The sequence below is a fragment of the Aquarana catesbeiana genome, linkage group LG05 (assembly GCF_042186555.1).
Source record: "Aquarana catesbeiana isolate 2022-GZ linkage group LG05, ASM4218655v1, whole genome shotgun sequence".
NCBI classification, from domain to species: Eukaryota; Metazoa; Chordata; class Amphibia; order Anura; family Ranidae; genus Aquarana; species Aquarana catesbeiana.
In genome coordinates, this window is record NC_133328.1 from 555,378,928 (window position 1) to 555,396,529 (window position 17,602).

General features: G+C 41.1%; 1 protein-coding gene across 1 annotated transcript in view; it reads left to right on the plus strand.

Moving 5' to 3' along the window:
- RALYL (RALY RNA binding protein like) overlaps window positions 1–17,602 on the plus strand; it is a 1,862,755-nt gene that overhangs the window by 680,855 nt on the left and 1,164,298 nt on the right. Inside the window, exon 3 of the mRNA XM_073631886.1 lies at window positions 4,901–4,949. The gene's annotated coding sequence lies outside the window, so the exon portion shown is untranslated. The remainder of the gene's footprint in view (window positions 1–4,900; window positions 4,950–17,602) is intronic.

Below are 17,602 nucleotides of genomic sequence, written 5' to 3' on the forward strand. Positions count from 1 at the left end.
TCCCATCGTACGTGTTGTACGTCACTTCGGTCTGTACGGTCAGACTTTGGTGTGACTGTGTGTATGCAAGATCACTTGAGCGGAATTCTGACAGAGTTCCATCGGAGAAACCTTCAAAACCGGTCGTGTGTACATGGCATTACTGTACAATGTTTGTTTTTAAATGTATGTCAATAAATTTTTCATATTTTTATAGATATTGTTTGAGGTGTGACTCTTTAAAAGTCCTGTGATCAAAATATTTTTTCTCTGTATTGTGCATACTCATTTGGGACTGAGACACTACCTCAGCCCTTTCTGCACCAGCTCTACTTCTCTGTCTTAATTTATTGTACTCTTAAAAGTTACAGAGCAAACTTATTCTCTCAAAATGAAAGTATTTTGTGGAAGATACTCTAAATCAGGGGGGCTTACTACTGTACCTTACCTGGCTATTATGTTTACTCTCTGCCTTTAATACCTTCCAAGTTAGCAACCCACAATAAATATGCATATCAAGAGTTTTGGCTTCACATTTTACTGCTTAAGAAAATAATTATGACAGGCCAAAAGCTAACATTTTTAGAGAGGTCAGTAATAACATCCTCAATATTTATGTCATGACAATTTTCCTAAAAACTGTCTTAGCATTCCAAGTATATTTACTTTTTAAAGTATGACCTTTAAATATTAACATCAAAACTGAGGCCCACCAGAGTTTCAATACTATATAATGCTGCAAACACCTAAACTCAATGTATTTTGTCCACCTGAATCAAGTTATCTTATTGCTGTATAATAACATTCAGTGGTACTCACTGCAAAATTTCCTGGATCCACTCTTAGGCTCCATTCACACTAGCGCGTTTTTTGATGCATTTTGCATTTTGCAGAAATGCATGGGAATTTTTTAACATGGGATCTTATGGAACATGTTCACATCAATGCCTTTTTGTACCTCTGCGTTTTTGGAAAGGGTCAGGGACTTTTTTTCATGCAAAAAGCAGCGTTTTGCATGTAATGGATTTCAATGGACAAGCATCAAAAATGCAAGTGCACCGTTTTTGCAGCGTTTTTGGTGCGTTTTTGGTGCGTTTTTGCCGTTTTTTTTTTTTTTTTGTAATTTTTTTTTAAGACTGTAAAAAAAAAAATGAAAAAAAAAAAACGCAAATCGCGGCAAAAACGCGGCAAAAACGCCGCAAAAACGCTACAAAAACGCTGCTCAAAAACGTGGCAAGCATGAAAAAAAAACCTCCAAAAACGCTCAAAAGCAACATGCATAGGTGTGAATCGAGCCTAAGGTTGTAGGGATGCAGGTCACTGAGGAAGGACAGGTTGCCAGCAAGGTCATCCAGGTGATTGGCTGCACCTGCAAGAGCATTCATAAGTTTTCCACCATGTGTCTGGATGTCAGCAGAGCCATGGGTCAGGTCAAATTGGGTGAAATAAGTTTTGGTTTGGGGGAAGCTAAGGAAAAGCCTAACAGAAAATAAAATGACCGCAGAAGTTAGTATATGAAAAATGATGCATTGCACAGTAAATAAAATGCATATGCTGTATATATAGACACTGGGAAAGCAAAGTTTGTATTCTTTCACTGTTGTTAAGTCTAGCAAACAAACCTTACTGTCCTTCAAGAAATGGAAATGATCTCCTTGTTTTATGACTTTATGGAATCCATATATATAATGTGTGATACATAAAATATCAGTAATAACAATCACTAATTGCTTACATCTTTCTCCCAATTATCACTTAAGCTTACCCCAGTCTAAAAACGTTTAGTTTTGTAGAGTTTAAACAGGTTGTAAATTCTGTTGATAGTCTCTTAGATTTTTAGAGGCCATACACATGGATAATAGAACTGGATTGACTTATTCTATGTGGTAGTTGTTTGTCAGTGTTGGTACATTAGCCTAAGAATTTCTGTGCTGTTACATTATTTATCCAGTTGAAAATGCACACTGTAATAATCTATATAAAAAATAACCATGTATAAAATAACTTTACCTAGTTAAGGCCTCAGCACCAAGATCACTGGCCTGAGAGGCAATCTTGCCAACCATGGAAAGCCTTCTCGCTAGCAGATAGACTCATTGTGATGATTGAGAGTTGGTGCAGTAAGTTAGATCAGTTTGGCAACTTCAGAAAGGTCCACATTAAACTGAAAATCTTGCCAGTTTATAAAGCATTAGGATACCATTCACAGTGGTCAAGTTGTGTTCCTATTGGCCCAAATTACGGTACATACCACCCTTTAAAATTGACTTATCTTTTGAACCATACATGCTGTATTTACTGATATAGGGTAAACATCTTATCACTATATATTGATTACAAAGCATATACACTCCTTTTGTGTTTACTGAGCTATTGCAGATCATTGCAGTTTAGTGCATTACATTACATGCCATTCCACATATATTTTAAATGTATTTAATTCTATAGCTTTTACAAGTTACAAAAAAGTTATGATTGTTTTCATTAAAGTTGTATCTCTTCCACTCTTCTGGGAGTCAAGAAAACCAGGCAAGTATAGATTTCACAGAAAAAGCCCACACATACCTGGACTATCAATTCCACTCCATATTTGGTACTCCCAAAGGTTAATTATATTTCCTTTCTGGAAATATATTAAAAATATATATATTATCCACATTAAAGCATGCTGCAGAAAAACACTGGCTAAATCCACATGATTTTATAGTTTATTTTTAAGTGTGACTTAAAGCATAATGTCACCCAAAAAGGAGCCCTTATCTAGTTTTGACCAGTACCCGTCCCCCACTGACTGCCTAGTTCTAGTTCTGCCTAGTTCTTCCTGCCCTCCCTGCCTACAACCTCTTGGTACATGTCACAGGTCCCAGGAGGCTGGGGGACAATTCAGATAGCACAGCGTGGCTCGTGCATATATAATGGGGATCTGACTGTGAAGCCACAAGGAATCACAACCAGGTTCCCACAGTAAACCTACTGGCCCATATTTACTGTGGGAATATTGAATAATTACGAATGGCCATTGTCCACTGGGTGTCAGAGAAGGATAGATGGAGGTCTTTCTCCCATTTTAGCATAGGGGGTGTCTTAACAGAAAATTGCATCTCCATCCTCACCCGTGACCTATGGACATCATTTTCATCTGGCTATCTTCCGCTCACTACGGGGATGCCAGCCACACACACTGGTTAGGACGGATTTAACGTGTCGTGGGTTCCGAGCGCAGGACGTTACCCCGCACAACACGCCCATGGGGCAGGGGGGGATACTGGGGGGGATACTTAATATCAATACTATGTTAAGTCTATGTTTGTGCATTCCTTGAGCCCAAAAAGTCCCATTTTCAAGGGGAGTTTCTCCTCTATATTGTACTAGGGATGTGGCCTTTATCAAGCAGACTTCAAACGTCTCTCTTCCACTGCATATCTTTAATTCCTGTTAGTGAGGGCCTTTTCTTCCCCTAAACTGCCACCCATCATTATTTCAATCACTGTGTAAATCTTGCCACCTTTAAGGCCACAACATTTTCAAAACGTTCCCCTTCCTAACAATTGACACAGGATATTTTCTAACTCACTCCCCCTTGTTTGCCTACCTCTACACAGGCTACCCCACCTTCAGTCTATCATGATGTCTGCTTTCAGACTAATCCATCTAATCAACTGCTCTATGTCCGCCTGCCCTCTCTGCCAATCCCTCCACTGGCTCCTGCTCATCTATCACATACAATTAAAAGTAGTTACCGCAACATACAAAGCCATCCACCTTTTGTATAAAGCAAAGAACAGCACAGGGAGGGTGCCAGGTGAGTATGAGTAAAAACCAGTAGCACTTTATTTCAAATACACTTAAGTGTATTTGAAATAAAGTGCTACTGTTTTTTTACTCATACTCACCTGGCGTCATCCCTGTGCTGTTCTTTGTTTGTTTCTGAGGGAACCCCACTCCCTGCTGTGGAGCTGCCAGTGAAATGTGTGTGCCGCCCCTCCCCCATCTGCCTGTGGATTCATTCAACTGGTGAGCCTGTCTGTGATAATTTCTCATCTCTATGGACTATATGGACTACCTTTAATTTTATTTATTGATTCATCCTAATTGCTGTCAGTGGACTCACTCACAAACTAATTGCTAGTTTGTGTATATTTGCACCTTTTGTATCACTTGCCTCTCCCTTGAGACAGTAAGCTCCCAGGATTAGGGCCCTCAGAAACATCCTGTGCTAAATCGTATTGTAACTGTACTGTCTTCCCTAAGTTTGCGAAGCTGTTGCCATGATATAAATCTTGTATAAGAATAATAATAATAATAAAACTCATGGCTCATGGTGGTGATATGGGACAGTAGGCAGAACATATATATCATATTAAATTATATAAAAGATATAACACTGGACTCAGTTTGTTCTTTGTGGATTCAATTGGCCGCAGCCCTTTATTATGGATATTAAGATTTAAAAACAACATATAGGGGGTTATTTACGAAAGGCAAATCCACTTTGCACTTGGAAGTGCAGTCGCTGTAAATCTGAGGGGTAGATCTGAATGAGGGGAAGCTCTGCTGATTTTATCATCCAATCATGTGCAAGCTAAAATGTTGTTTTTTATTTTCCTTGCATGTCCCCCTCAGATTTACAGTGACTGCACTTCCAAGTGCACTTGCAGTGCACTTGTAGTGCAAAGTGGATTTTCCTTTCGTAAATAACCCCCATAATGTAATATTACTCTTTCCATTTTTACCAACAGCATATTTAGCTCAGCTATTACAAGCTCAAGCTAATGAACATTACAACTCAAAGTCCCCTTTCAGAAGAAAGGGACAAAACCTCATAACTCGACCCGTGACAAGGGTGGGAGGTTGTTATGTGCTTTCCTCTTCAATCCCTGCCGACTGCATCAATTAATGATGTATTTTCTTTCTTTTATAGGTACCGACTCGTGCCAGGACCGTTGAAAACAGCATTTAACCAATCACAAGTAAGTACAACTGACATCTAAATAAAATGCATATATATATATATCGATATATAGATATATAGCTATATATCTATATATCGATATATATCGATATATAAATATATATCTATATATATTTTATTTACAACTGTTTTGTCTGCCACTGTCCCATATATGGAGGTCGGGGACATTTTGCCCCACCTTCCACTTTCATTCTTTGCATGTACTTTAATGTGATTACTTTATGTATGGATCTTATTGTTGGCACTGCCTCATCTGGTTTCTTTGTACGTATTTTTTCATATATTTTGTTAATTACATTGCTGTAATTGCTTTGACAGCTGCACCAGACTGATCAGAGCACTACCTTTCCCCTAGTTATGGTACAGACTGCTGCACATCATTGAACTGGGTGGCCAGTGGTCATATTGGTGTCCAGCTCCTGTTACTATTGGTTGCTATCACTTGGTTTTCACACTCAATATTTTTGGTCTGTTTTCTTTAATTTGCAGCTATTGTATTGCCCTACCACATCTCTTGTTACTTTATTATGTCATGTTGCAAATTATGAGTTGTCTATTCCTGCCTGGTATTCACCATGTGCACAGGCAGCCATTTTAGAATTCTACAGGTATTCTCCTTTATTTCCACCTTTTCTGCATATGCCAATTTTTATGCATTAGCTACATTTGTATACTTACATTTCCACTATAATGCAGCATTTTGTTGTTGTGATTTTGGCGGTTTGTAGTGATTTATTCATAATGTGGCCTTTCTTTTACCTCAGCCCTGTATGTGTCTTTTTACGCTTGCACTGCGTGATCACTAGGGGATGCTGTGGATTGGTGGGAATTTGGATTTATTATTCTGATTACAGTTATGTTTCAGTGTCTTGAGAAAGACAGACTGAACTGCATTGAAAAACAGTGATAATAAAATGCTGTCTTTTGCTGTATATTTCAAGTTGCTGCAAAAGAGCACTCACAGGACTGACCAGGCACTACTGCTATCTTATCTTCTGAACCATACATGCTGTATGTGCTGATGTAGGGTAAGCATCTTATCACTATATGTTGATTATACAGCATATACACCCCCTTTGTGTTTACTGAGCTATTTTTAATAATTGTGGTTTTGTGCATTACATAGCATTACATATACAAATATGTGATTAGAAAAATTCCATATAAGTGAAAAAATGTGTTGCATAGAGTCAAACAATATATATTATTGGTATATAGTTCAGTGCAAAGTCCAAACAATATATAACTTCCAGTGAGAGTAATCAGTGATTCCAATGGATCTCCAACACATCCAGCACCTTTAACCACTTCATCCCAGGTTTGGCTGCTCAATGACCAGGCCATTTTTTTGCGATACTGCACTGCGTCGCTTTAACTGACAATTGCGCGGTCTTGCGATGCTGTACCCAAACAAAATTGACGTCCTTTTTTCCCCACAAATAGAGATTTCTTTTGGTGGTATTTGATCATCTGTGCGGTTTTTATTTTTTGCGCTATAAACAAAAGAGTGACTTTTTGCTATAATAAATATCCCACATTTTTTTCAAAAAAACTAATTTTATTCCTCAGTTTAGGCCGATATGTACTCTTCTACATATTATTGGTAAAAAAAAATCGCAATAGACGTATATTGATTGGTTTGCGCAAAAGTTATAGCGTCTACAAAATAGGGGATAGATTTATGGCATTTTTATTATTATTATTTTTTTTACTAGTAATGGCGGCGATCTGCGTTTTTTATCGGGACTACAATATTGCGGCGGACATATTGGACACTTTTGACAGGTTTTTGGGACCATTGACAGTTATACAGTGATCAGTGCTATAAAAATGCACTGATTACTGTATAAATGTCACTGGCAGGGAAAGGGTTAACACTAGGGGGCAATCAAGGGGTTAACTGTGGTGTTCCCTCACTGTGTTATAACTGGGGGGGGGGGGTGGGAATTACTAGGGGAAGAGAGAGATCAGTATTCATACTTTGTATGAACACACGATCAGTCTCTTCTCCCCTGAAAGAACCGGGATCTGTGTGTTTACACACACAGATTCCGGTTCTCGCTCTATCACGAGCGATCGCGGATACCCGGCGGTCATCGCACCTGCCGGGCACTCGCATCGGCTCCAGCGGTGAGCCGCAGGCACGTGAACGTGCTTTCGGCAGCGCGCTCACCCCTAGTGGCCACAATGGGAAGCGACCTAAGGTAACATCGATTTTGCCCAGCCGATCCAACCTGCCACAGTAAAACTGCGGCGGCTGGTCGGCAAGTGGTTAAAGGTTCATCTTGTGAGTTAATACCACCACCATCCAATGGCATCCATTAGATCCCTGTATTTTGCTAAATGTCAGAAATGGCCTTATAAGGCCATCATATACCACACACACCTGAAATAGAAAACATTGTCCCCAAGGTGTCACTCTTTGATTGGCACTTCGATGGGGCACTGACAGGCATTACTGATGGAGCACTGATTAGCACTTTTTTGAGCACTGATTGGCACTGTTGTGGGCACTGATTGGCACTGTTATGGACACTAACAGGTGTTTATTATGTAGATAGGCTGGCAGGTGTTGGGCACTGATTGGCAGCTGATGGGCACCTTTTGATGGGGGCTGGGCTGATAATCAATGTGCTGATTATCAGCCCAGCTCCCCCTTTGACAGGGAGAGCCGCCGATCAGCTCTGACTGTCAGCGTGAACCGAGGAAAGCCATTCACCAGCACTTCCTTTTTCACGCGATGATCGATCATCTGTAATTGGTCACAGCTGATCACGTGTTAAAAAGCCTCTGTCAGAGACTTCATACCATGATCAGAGTTGCAGTGTGTCAGACTGACACACAGCACCTCAGATCGTCACGATGCATGCCCCCGCGGGCGTGTGCGCCGGCTGTGTTATCCTGGACACGTCATATGATGTCCAGTCAGGATATCACAACTACTTTGCTGCTGTCATTCTGCTATGTGGCGGGCGGCAAGTGGTTGAATATCATGCCTGGAGGGGTCTCCTTAGTCTGCTTGTAAAGTAGCCCCTCTTTTCCATGTTTATAACAGTATCGCAGCAAAATTACATTTCTAAAGGAAAAAAAATTCAATTTAAAATTGCACGCGGCTGTAATGTATTGTCTGATCCCGGCAATATGCATCAAAAAATCATTGAAAAAAATGGCGTGGGTTCCTCCCCCAAAATCCATACCAAGCCCTTCAGGTCTTGGATGGATTTTAAGGGGAACCTTGCACCAAATTTTAAAAAAATTGGCGTGGGGGTCCCCCCAAAATCCATACCAGACCCTTATCCATGCATGCAACCTGGCAGGCAGCAGGAAAAGGGGGTGGGGTGAGAGAGCACCACCCCTGCTGAACATACCAGACCACATGCCTTCAACATAGGGAGGTCCCCCCAAAGCACCTTTTCCCCAAGTTGGTGGGGAGAAGGGCCTCATCCCCACAACCCTTGCCCGTGGTTGTGAAGTCAGCGAGTGGGGGGCTTATCGGAATCTGGAAGCCCCTGTTAACAAGGGGGCCCCCAGATCCCGCCCCCCTATGTAAATGGGTAGGGGTACATTGTGCCCCTACCCATTCACCAAAAAAGTGTCAAAAAAGTAAAAACGACAGCAGACAGTTTTTGACAATTCCTTTATGTCCCGCAATGTAAATCCATCGTCAATCACAGCGCAGACTGTCCCGAGAACATGTACATTGGAATATATAGTATAATTTTTTCATTGTCCCTACAGTCTGTATTGTATAGGCAAGACTAATATTATTACCTTCAGGGATTGTTTTAACACACAAGTATCTCCAACCACAGTCAGTTACTTAATGAACTTCTAATCAAAGTAGCACAACACTTTGTGGAGTAACATCTCTGTATATGGAGTGCATGATGCTGATTGACCATGCCCCCCTTATTTAGGGGGGTGACCACCATTGCCTGTTATTAGAAAGAGTGTGAGGGCCTTTACTTCCAATAGTCTGTTACCTACCATTACTCAAATTGCTGTCTAAATCTTGTCACCTTTTAAGGCTGCAACATTTGCAAAATATACCCCTTCTTAACAATTGACATAACAAAGTTTCTAATCCACTCCTTGTTTTCCTACTTCTACATAGACTATCCCCCTTTCAGTCTATCATTATGGCTGCTTTCAGACTTATCCACCTAACCAACTGCTCTATGTCCGCCAGCCCTCTCTGCCAATCCCTCCACTGGCTCCTGCTCATCTAACACAAAAAATTCAAAATACCTGCATGAAAAGCCATCCACCTTTTGTATTACTTGCCTCTCCCTTTAGACTGTAAACTCTCAGGAGTGGAGCCCTCGGAACCATGCTGTACTAGATTGTATTGTAACTGTACTGTCTTCCTTAATTGGGTGAAGCTTTGCCGTAATATACATTTTGATTAATAATAATAATACTCATGGTTCACGGTGGTGATATTCTTGCATGTACTTTAATGTGATTACTTTATGTACGGACCTTATTGTTGGCACTGCCTCGTCTGGTTTCTTTGTATGTATAGTATTTTCTCATATTCAGTATTTTGTTAATTGTATTGTTGTGATTGCTTTGGCAGCTGCTCAGACTAATCTGAGCACTACCTTTTTCTCCATTGCACTGGGTGACCATATTGATGTCCAGCTCCTGTTCCTATTGGTTGCTTTCACTAGGTTTCCACACCCAATCTCTTTGGTCTGTTTTTTTTTCATTTGCAGCCATTGTATTGCCCTACCACATCTCTTGTTACTTTATTATGTCATGTTGCAAATTATGGATTGTCCATTCCTGCCTAGTGTTTACCATGTGCACAGGCAGCCATTTTGTAAGTGCTACAGGTATTCTCCTTTTTTCCACTTTTTCTGCATTTGCCATTTTTTATGCAGTAGATACTTTTGTATACTTCCTTTTCAGCTATAATGCAGTATTGTTTTTAATGGCTTTTGTTTTGGTGGGTTATGGTGATTTATCACTAATTTGACCTCTCTTTTACCTCAACCCTACCTTGCACTGTGTGATGTCATCAACAGGAATTTATTAATATGTTTTAGTGTCTTGAGAAAGACAGACTGAGCTTCATTGAAAAAATTAATAATAAAATGCTGTTGCTTTGACTTATCCATGCTGCAAGACTTATGAATACCTCTATATCTGTTTTGGATTTGTACGTACTATATACTGTGTATACTCACAGGTAGGGATGAGCTTCGAGTTCGAGTCCAACTCATGTTCGACTCGAACATTGGCTGTTCGCAAGTTCGCCGAACAGCGAACAATTTGGGGTGTTCGCGGCAAATTCTCCTATGGGAGAAATCAAAAGTGCTAATTTTAAAGGCTTATATGCAAGTTATTGTCATAAAAATTCTCCATGGGAGAAATCAAAAGTGCTAATTTTAAAGGCTTATATGCAAGTTATTGTCATAAAAAGTGTTTGGGGACCCAGGTCCTGCCCCAGGGGACATGGATCAATGCAAAAAAAATTTTTAAAAACGGCCGTTTTTTCAGGAGCAATGATTTTAATAATGCTTAAAGTCAAACAAAAAAAGTGTAATATCCCTTTTAAATTTCGTAGCTGGGGGGTGTCTATAGTATGCCTGTAAAGGGGCGCATGTTTCCCGTGTTTAGAACAGTATGACAGCAAAATGACATTTCGAAGGAAAAACCCATTTAAAACTACTCGCGGCTATTGCATTGCCGACAATACACATAGAAGTTCATTGATAAAAATGGCATGGGAATTCCCCACAGGGGAACCCCGAACCAAAATTTAAAAAAAAAAATGACGTGGGAGTCCCCCTAAATTCCATACCAGGCCCCGCCCCCCTTTATTTAAGAACCGTCAGATGAGGAGACGCCATCACACAGCGGGAGCCTCCCTCCATGCCAGCATGGGTGCGGAGCGGCCCGGAGAAGAAAATGAAGAAGAGAAGAAGAGAAGAAGAGAAGAAGAGAAGAAAAGAAGAAGATGAAGAGAAGAGCAGGAGCCTCCCCCCATGCTATGGGTGCGGAGCGGCCCGAGGAGAAGAAGATAGAAGACGCCGCGGAGGAGATGCTGGACGAGAACGCCGGAGGAAGAACCAGAAGAGCCAGAAGAACCAGAAGAAGAAGATGAAGGAAGATAGAAGAAAGAAGAAGCATTTAAATAAAGGAATTGTCAAAAACTGTCTCTTGTCATTTTTAACATTTTTGACACTTTTTTCGTGAAATGGTAGGGGTACTTATGTACCCCCTTACCATTTCACACAGGGGGGGGGCCGGGATCTGGGGGTCACCTTGTTAAAGGGGGCTTCCAGATTCCGATAAGCCCCCCGCCCGCAGACCCCCACAACCACCGGCCAGGGTTGTGGGGATGAGGCCCTTGTCCTTATCAACATGGGGACAAGGTGTTTTGGGGGGCTACCCCAAAGCGCCCTCCCAATGTTGAGGGCATGTGGCCTGGTACGGTTCAGGAGGGGGGCTGCACTCTCGTCCCCCCTTCTTTTCCTGCGGCCTGCCAGGTTGCGTGCTCGGATAAGGGTCTGGTATGGATTTTTGGGGGGACCCCACGCCGTTTTTTTGTTTTTTTTTTTGGCGCGGGGTTCCCCTTAAAATCCATACCAGACCTGGAGGGTCTGGTATGGAATTTAGGGGGAACCCCACGTCATTTTTTTTTAAAATTTTGGCCGGGGTTCCCCTTAATATCCATACCAGACCTGAAGGACCTGGTATGGAATTTAGGGGGACTCCCACATCATTTTTTTTTTTAATTTTGGTTCGGGGTTCCCCTGTGGGGAATTCCCATGCCGTTTTTATCAATGAACTTCTATGTGTATTGTCGGCAATGCAATAGCCGCGAGTAGTTTTAAATGGGTTTTTTCCTTCGAAATGTCATTTTGCTGTCAAACTGTTCTAAACACGGGAAACATGTGCCCCTTTACAGGCATACTATAGACACCCCCCAGCTACGAAATTTAAAGGGATATTACACTTTTATTGTTTGACTTTAAGCATTATTAAAATTAAGCCTTTAAAATTAGCACTTTTGATTATTCATGTTCGTGTCCCATAGACTTTAACGGTGTTTGCGTGTTCGAACGAACTTTTTTCCTGTTCGCATGTTCTGGTGCGAACCGAACAGGGGGGTGTTTGGCTCATCCCTACTCACAGGACTGGCCAGGCACTACTAATAACTTATCATCTAAGCCATTCATGCTGTATGTGCTGATGTAGGGTATGCATCTTATCACTATAGGTTGATTACAGAGCATATACACTCCCTTTGTATTTACTGAGCTATTGATGATTATTGTGGTTTTGTGCATTACATGGAATAACATATATTTTATGAATGTATTCAATTAGATAGCATTTACAAGCTGGACATTTCATTATTTTCAATGATATCTCTTTTCTACCCTTCTGGGGGGTTAGGAATACCAGCCAAGCATATTTCTAAGAGCAATAAGATCAGATATCTTAGCCACACAAAAAAAAAAGCCATACGCCAATTTGCGTACACTGTGCCAGTACTCCTAGAACCAATACCTGGAAGAGTAGAGCAACCTGTCACCCTTTCATTTTTAGCAGTTTGGTTGTAAGCATGTAGCCCCAGAGTGGGTGAGCTGCTATTATGCATTGTACAGCAAGCAAAAATGCACAAACTCAGCACAGAGAGTAGCAGCCAGATTGCACTAGCAGTGAAGACCTCAACTTAGAACTTTTTGATATACATGGGACATGTTTACTGACAATCAGGAACAACATGGTGTATGGATGGCTGTGTAACTCCACTGGTGTCCTTTAGCTCAACCAACAGCCTATGCTGGCAACTTGGGTCCTAAAGAGATTTTCTATATGCGTATGTGGGATATAAACCCAAAGTAGGTTTTTATTTTCATTTAAAAACAGCAAGGCTGACCAAACACTATATAATCTAACTACACAATCTATTTTAGATCTTCTATCAACCTTGTAGTGCAAGGGTCTGCCTGATGTAATGCGATTTACATGGGTTGTTTAGATTTGTCTTTATATTAGTACATCTAAAGGAGAATGTACAGAGATTATAGTGTATGGCCAGCTTAACCACTTCAATACAAGGCACTTATACCCCCTTCCTGCTCAGGCCAATGTTAAGCTTTCAGCACTGTCACATTTTAAATGACAATTGCACAGTCAAGCAACACTGTACCCCAACAAAATATTTATAATTTTTTTCCCACAAATAGATCTTTCTATTGGTGGTATTTGATCACCACTGGGTTTTTTATATTTTGCTAAACAAAAAAAAGTTTTTCTTTGCTTCTGTTATAAAATTTTGTAAATAAGTAAGTTTTCTCCTGCACTGACGGGCACTGATAAGGCGGAACTGATATGCACTGATGAGGCCCCACTGATGGGCACTGATGGTGAGGCACTGATATGCAGCACTGATGGGCACTGATATGCAGCACTAATGGACACTGATAGGTGGCACTGATATGCAGCACTGCTTTGCACTGATTGGCGGCACTGATGGGCACTCATAGGTGGCACCGATAGGCTGCACTGATGGGCACTTATAGGTGGCACTGACGGGTACTGATAGATGGCTCTAATAAGCAGCACTAATGAGGAGGCACTGACAGGCACTACTGATGGGCACTGATTGGCATTTCTAAGGGACACTGATTGGCATCTGTAATGGACACTGATTTGCATCCCTGGTGGGCATGAGTTGGGATCCCTGGTGGGGATGGGTGGGCATCCCTGATTGGGATGCCTGGTGGGTCTGCACTGATAATCAATGCACTAATTATCAGCACAACCCCCCTGTCAGGAGAGCCACTGATCAGCTTTTCTCTACCCGAGCCTTGTTTGCACGAATAAACTGCACTTCCTGGTTACGATGTGACCAGCTGTGATTGCATGCTAAAGAGCCTATTTCCTAGGCTATTTACCAAGATTGGAGATGCGGTGTGTCGATCACCGATCGCTGAACTGTGCGTCCACGCAGCCTTTCCTGCTGGAAGTCATATGACGCCCAGTTAGGATAACTTAACCATTTTTCTAAATGGTGGGTTAGAAGTGGTTAAAGTAAGCTCTTCACAAAATTCAGACTTTTCTTTTGCCTTTGTTGTTATAAGTTAACACATTTTTCAGAGATGTGTTAGAAATAGATGGAAACACATGCAGCAAGGTGCATGTTTTATACTGCATATTTTACAATTAAAGTCTATGTATAACCATTTTTATTTTTTGCATTGAATAGGGAGGGTTTCAAACCTCTATCAGTTTATTTTTCGATGTCTGAATGCTATTGAGGAGATTTTGCTTAAATTCCTGCCTCAAAGATGAAATAGGAAGTGAGAGGAACTTTCTCCATGCAAAGCAGAATTCATATCTAAGACAGTTGCCACCAGAATAAATTTCCCCATTCTAAGATTTTTCCTCACCTCTTCCATGAAGGCAACCCCAAAAGTTTGGCTTTCCCATTGCTTTCTGCGGATAATGGTTTTCAGGACAAATAGAGGGGAACTCTACCAACTGAGGATGCCCAAAGCAACTAAAACGTGACAAGCATTTTAACACCTTACTACTGTTAGGTTCAACTTTTAAATAAGTTGCTTTAAGTTTATATTGCTTTGTCAAATTATTGCTTCTATAAGAAACATGACACGGAGTCAGGTATGTCTGTATCACAGTTCTGAGCCTGAGAGAACTGCACCCTTTACTTCTTTTATAAGCAGCTCTACAAGCAGTAATCTTATCGGCATTACCAAATGAGGTTAAGGTACAAAGAGTTTCTTATCAGCGAACATGTAATGATTATTCAGTAGTTCCAAATTCCATCTAGATACAGATTGATACGTACAAAAAAGAGAAAAGAGCACAAACAATTTAAATAGAACAATTGATACGTACACAGGTAAGAAAGGAGCACAAACAATTTAAATAGAACAATTGATACGTACACAGGTAAGAAAAAGCAGAAACAATTAAAGTGGAACTCTAAGTCATTATTTCAACCCTATCAATTTCCCCCTTTGACATCATCCTCTCCTTCCCCCTGGGTCCTCATGAATAAGTTCTAGTCAGTTTTTCCCCAGAGTCCTTTCCCTGACCGCGAGTTGTCAGAGGGGTAGAACCCATCCCCCTAGGTATTACCAACATCTTAAAATTCAAGAAGAGGAGTTTTATAGGAGTAGGGTGATGTCAATACACATTTATCAGTATACCCTGTCTATTCTCCTAATTTTCCTATTTATTTTCCTGTATACACATATATTTGTGATTGTAAGTGATATTAATATTAGAATAATAATTACCATTGGACTTAACAACCAGTGAAAGATATTGGTTGCTGTAGAAGACACTCCACTAAATATATCCCACCAATGTGGTGCAGTATCCTGTTGTATCTGTGAGGAAAGATGTACTAGTCTACCTTTGTCAATAATCATTTGCTACTTTAGGATCATCTATAGCCCATTCGAAAGTTGTTGTTTCCTCTACTTCAAGTACATTAATACCAGGAGTCCATGCATATATTTGTAAAACAACAATCTTCAACAAAAAATATGTAAGTAGATATTTCATCATGTTGTTTTCTCGGGTTGTTTCTTGCAATGTGATGCGTGTATCCAGGTAGGTTTTCCTTCCAGCTTTACTGAGGTGGCTGTGGTCAAGAGTACTTGGTAAGGACCTTCAAACCTGGGTTCCAATGTCTTTCTGGTGTGTTTCTTTACATATACATAATCCCCTGGTAGCAGCGTATGTGTACCTGTTATTGAATTAGGGTCTGGAAGAGAAGAATACACACTTTTGTGGATCTTAGTTAGACGTTGTTGTAATTGTATCACATATGCAGTCAAACTATCACATTGCAATTGCATAATCTAATCTAGATGCATTCCCAAAAAGTATTTCGTATGGGGATAATCCTGTTTTTCCTGTTGGAGTGTACCTTATAGAGAATAAAGCCAGAGGCAGGCATTCTGGCCAAGGCTTGTTTAACTCTTGCATGGCTTTTTGTATTTTTAGCTTTATTGTCCCATTTACTCTCTCCACTGATCCTGAACTCTGTGGGTGGTAAGGGGTGTGAAAACTTTGTTGAACCCCTAACATGGTCATCACATTCTGCATGATTTCTCCTGTAAAGTGTGTCCCCCTATCTGATTCTATGGTTTCAGGAAGACCAAACCTAGGTATTAACTCAGTGATCAGTTTCTTAGCTGTGGCTTTAGCTGTAGCTGATTTTACTGGATAACTTTCGGGCCAACCTGAGAATAAATCGATACACATGGGGACAAATTCAAAGGGGCCACTCTTAGGCATTTGTATGTAATCAATTTGCAGTCTCTGGAAGGGGTATTGGGCCTGGACCTGGTGTTTTCGTGGGGTTTTCACTTTCTGTCCTGGGTTATTCAGGAGACAGATTTGGCAGGCTGCACAGTAGTTTCTTGCAGTGCTACTGAATCCAGGGGCGAGCCATCCTTGGTTCACAATCCTATACATGGAATTGGAACTGACGTGTGTGGGTAGGTGAACTGCCGCTGCCATTGCTGGGTACAGAGAGGCAGGTAGGCATATTTTGCCTCCTTCCCTCCATACATTGTCAAGGTCTGGTGCTGCTCCCATCCTGACCCACTTATCTTTCTCGCTCTCCCCTGCTTGCTCCTGTAATTTACTCAGCTGCTGCCATGTTGGTTCTGGGATACTCACCTCTACCGCTGCTAAGGTCTCAGGGCTTCCTTCCCCTAGAGCTGCCTGTTTTGCAGTCAAATCTGCAAATGCATTTCCTTTTGCCTCAATTGTTTTTGCGCTCGTGTGTGCCGCTATCTTCATGATGGCTACTCGTTTAACCTTTTGAAGATTGTTCAGGACTCTCTTAATCCCTTCTCCATGTTTTACAGGTGTACCTGCTGCTGTCAGATAACCTCTAGCCCTCCATATGTGGCCATAATCGTGCGCTACACCATAAGCATAGGCAGAGTCAGTGTAAATATTTCCCTCTCGTCCTTTTAAGTATTCTAAGGCTTGTCCTAAGGCTTTTAATTCTGCTTCCTGTGCTGAAATGTGGGCTGGTAAGGGCTGTGCTTCAATTACCTGCGTATCAGTCACTACAGCATACCCTGTGTGATATTTACCCTTGTCATCAGCAAACCTACTGCCATCTATGTACAAAGTGTGCTCAGCATTTAAAATCGGTGTATCTGTAACATGTGGGAATCCCATTGTCTCCTGTTTCATGAGCTGAAAACAATCGTGCTCATTTACTTCCTTAAACAAGAGAGTGTCAGTTTCCTCATTTCCTTTCTCACTAGTACTATTAGCACTATCATTCCCCCTTGCCAAATCTGGTGACTGAAGAGGCAAAAAGGTGGCCAAATTTAAGGTTGTACAGCGCTGAAAAGTAACATTTGGAGGTAAGAGTAAAGTACACTGTAAACCTTAATTGCCTAGCCATTGAAATGTGTTTGGGCTGTACCTGAGACAAGATTGCATGTATGTCATGTGTGGTATGCACTATGACTGGATTGTCTAGAACAATCTCTGATGACTTATCTATGATAATTGACACTGCAGCTACCGCCCGTACACAAGACGGTGAACCTCTAGATACTGGATCTAATGCTGCTGAAAAGTAAGCGACTGGTCTTTGTTTTACATGTGCCTGTGTCAGAACACCTG